Here is a 4280-nt window from a genome sequence, read left to right on the forward strand (position 1 = left end):
GAATAGGCAGAGAATTGGGATCACTTTTTTTTCTAACACAAAAATATAGGATCAAGTTAACATTTAACTGTCTTGTACTTTAGTACACATCTTGGCAAATATGAGGTAAAGATTTGACTTTTGTGGAAGGATGGAGGTACTCTGCAAGTTCTTAACATGGCAAAAAGTAAAATAAAGTAAAAGCAATCATCTCAATTATTATCATAAAAAGTTTCATTGCATGTATGTGAGCCAAAAACTTACTATGTGTTTAAAGCTAGCTGTAATGAGAACCCCATTCTTTAAAATGGCAACAGACTCATTTAGATTACTCTACAAAACTAGAACTTTCTAGATCTCCATGAAAACTTATACAGTGTTCTCAGTCAACAATTACTTTCCCACTAACCAGACTCTGACCTGATAGAGAATATTGTTCCTCTTTTGTAATGTTATGTATTCCTTTTTAATTTAGTTATTTGTGCTTGCTATATCCTCCACTAGACCATGTTCTCTGTGAAGGGAATGACTTTGATTTAACATGATGGTGCTTGCTTTGGCAGCACATATACTAAAATTGGAATATACAGAGAAGATTAGCATGGCCCCTGTTCAAGGATGACACAAAAATTCATGAAACAATTTAACATGGTGCCCAGTGGTAATTGTTTAATAAGTGGCTCTCTTGGAATATACATACATGCACACATACATACACACACACATATATGTAGACATATAGACACATGTGGACATGTATATAGACATATAAACACACATATATACACACATACACACATATAAATACACACATATACAGTATGTATGTGTGTATATAAATATATACCCCCATGATACATTATTAAGTTTGATATGCATTATTACCATTTTCTCCATCACTTTCTTACATCTAGACTATCAACAAAATAATTTTTAAAAATCCATGATTTGTAGGATTTGCCAATTTCCAAGGTGTAAACAAACACTCAAACTGAATATTTAACATTTGACTTTAGTGAGCTAGTTCAAACTGCCTCCACCACACCAGTGAATTATCTATTTGAACAAGTTGAGTTTGGACAGTCCAGTGAAAATCAGTGATTGTCATAGAACAAAATGAAATCTCATCCAGATGGATGATACAGACATCCCTTCCAGTTTTATGCTCTGACTTTGTTACTGTTACTGGAATTCTGAATATATTCTTGGAGGTACCAAAGAAAATTAGGATTATCTCATGGACATATAAACTTAGGCCTGGACAGGAATCTTTTACCTAATTAAAATTGTCATGGAGAGCTCAGGAATTATAAGGTATTTTCAGGGTGGAGACAAGGAACAACATTTGGGAGAGAACAAAATAATAGGAAAATGTAAAAGAAAAGAAAATATCTTCCTTCAGCAATATAAAAAAAATTGCTAAAGTTTTTAATTAGTGCAGGCCACACAAGTTTCTCAGTTAGATGTAATTCCCTGCTCCCATGCCCCTGATGACCCCATGCTTGCTTTTCGTATACCCAGTGCATTCCCTTATGACATCCCATCTATATTAATTTTATATCATTGGGCGGAATAAATTGTAACAGAAATGGACTGGAGGCAGGGAGACAATTTAGGGTTCTTTGCTAAATTTCAGGAGAGAAATAATGAAAGACTGAACTAAGGAACTAGCAGTGGGGATAGAAAGGAAGGGTTATATGCCACAGACATTATGGACACTGAGTTGTTTAAACTTGTTTAAGATTTGACTGTAAACTTGAAGGCATAGAATGATTTTATCATTTTTTCTAAATATGTAGAGCTTAGAATAGTACTGGACACATAGTCGTGGCTTAATAAATACTTGCTGAAGGACTGATTGATATGCAACAATCTGCATGTGAGGGAAGAAGGATGAGAAAGTGTCAAAGTTTGCTTCCACAGAACATAGTCCCACTTATGTAGCAAAATCTCTAGACTCCCTTTTCCAGAGCTATGCCAGCTATATCTCCCCCTCAAGATTCTAGGATATCACTGAAGGACTATGATAATTCTTCTCTATGTCTATCACCTTAAGCCCCCATTCTAGTGTGTTCTCTCCACTTTTGACCTCCAGCGATTAGCACCCTAGTTCCAGGTCACTAAACAATAGTGATTAGCTTTTACAAAAGGATATTTACTTCAAAGGTAATGGCAATAAAAAAAAGTAAGAAAATTTCCCCCCAACATCTTTGGTCACATTGTTTCTCCTTTTGGATTTTAAATGCTGTGGATAAGTTCATTTGCCTTAACTGTGTGCTTTCTAGGGATGTACACATAGATAATGAAGTTGACATACACATTGCCAGAGCCAACTTAGTGTTTGGCAGGCTCAAAAGGAAAGTATGGGAAAGAATAGATATTAGACTGCCTACTAAGCTGAAGGTTAAGAAAGCCATTTTACTGACCTCATTGGTGCATGCCTTTAAAACTGGATAGTATGCCAGTGACACCATAAGCAAATTAGAAGATTGAGGAATAGTTTATCTGTTAGATCTGTGGAGAAGGGAATAATTTATTACCAAATAAGAGATAGAGAGCATTATAAAATAAAATGGATGATTTGTATTATATTAAATTTTAAAAGTTTTTTTTTTTTGCACAAACACAACCAAAGCAAAAAGTATGAAAACACTTTTTTTTGTGTGTGTGTGCAGGGCAATGGGGGTTAAGTGACTTGCCCAAGTGTCTGAGGCCGGATTTGAACTCAGGTACTCCTGAATCCAGAGCCAGTGTTTAATCCATTGTGCCACCTAGCTGACCCACATGGGAAATACTTTTTACAGAATTTATTTTAACAGCATTTTATAGGATTTCTGACAAAGGCCTTATTTCTGAAATATGTAGAGAACTGAGTTAAATTTGTAAGAATACAAGTCACTTCCCAATTGGAAAATGGTCTCAGAATATGAACAGGCAGTTTGAGATGAAAAAAATTCTCTAAATCATTATTGATTAAAGAAATTCAAATTCAAACAACTGTGAGGTACCACCTCATCCCTATCAGTTTGGCTAATGTGAAAGAAATGGAAAATGATAAATGGTGGAGAAGATGTGGGAAAATTTGGAAACTAATTCATTGTTGGTGGATTTATAAAAGGATCTAACCATTCTGAAGAACAATTTAAAACAATTTTCAAAGGAAAATAAACTGCATACCTTTTGATACAGAAATACAACTACTAAATGTACAAAAATAATGATAATAGCTCTTTTTGTGGTGGCAAAGAAATAGAAATTGAGGGAATGATCATCAATTGGGGAATGACTGAACAAGTTGTAGTATATGAATATAATGGAACACTATTGTGCTATAAGAAATGATGAGCAGGCAGATTTCAGAAAAAAAAAAAAAAACCTGGAAAAACTTACATGACCTGATTCTGAGTGAAGTGAGAAGAACAAGAACATTGTACACAGTAAAAGCTTCATTGTGGGATTATCAACTATGAAAAACTTAGCTCATCTCAACAATAACACAAGGATCCAAGAGAATTCCAAAAGACCCATGCTATCCATATGCAGAAAAAGAAATAGGGTTTCCAAATGCTTATCGAAGCATGCAATTTTCATTTTTACATTGTTTTTATTGGTGGTTTTCCCCTTTTTTCTGTTTCTTCTTTCACAATATGACTAATGTGGAAATATGTTTAACATGATTGCACATTTATAATCTATGTGAGATTCATTAGCATCTTGGGGAGGGGGAAAGGGAGGAAGCAAGGGAATAAATGGGGAATAAAAAATCTTCTTAAAAATGAATATTGACAAAAGAGTCTGGTACTGGCTAAGAAATAGAGAGGTAGATCAGTGGAATAGAATGGATAGAAATTACACTATAGTAAATGACTATAGTAATGTAGTATATAATGAACCCAAAGATCCAAGCTTTTGGAAAACAAAATTCATTATTTGACAGAAACTCCTGGGAAAACTGGAAAGCAGCATGGCAGAAACTAGGTATAGACCAACATCTTACACAATATATTAAAGTAAGATCAAAATGGGTACACGATTTACACATAAAGGATTATACCATATGCAAATTAAGGGAGTATACAATCATTTATCTGTCAGATTTATGAGTACAGGAAAAATTTATGACCAATGAAGATATAGAGAATAAAATTAAATATAAAATAAATAATTTTGATTATATAAAATTAAAAAACTTTTGCACAAATAAAACTAATGTAACCAAGATTACAAGGGAAGTAGAAAACTTGGAAAGAATTTTTTAAACAAAAATCTCTGATAAAGGCCTCATTTCTCACATATATAGA

General features: G+C 33.6%; 1 non-coding gene across 1 annotated transcript; it reads left to right on the plus strand.

The window, feature by feature from the left end:
• Positions 1–526: 526 nt before the first annotated feature.
• On the plus strand, positions 527–632 carry LOC122730190. Its single transcript, XR_006353403.1, has one exon. It is a non-coding gene; the product is annotated as a U6 spliceosomal RNA (small nuclear RNA).
• The last annotated feature ends 3648 nt before the right edge of the window (positions 633–4280 follow it).

Source organism: Dromiciops gliroides, chromosome 5 (assembly GCF_019393635.1).
Source record: "Dromiciops gliroides isolate mDroGli1 chromosome 5, mDroGli1.pri, whole genome shotgun sequence".
NCBI classification, from domain to species: domain Eukaryota; kingdom Metazoa; phylum Chordata; class Mammalia; order Microbiotheria; family Microbiotheriidae; genus Dromiciops; species Dromiciops gliroides.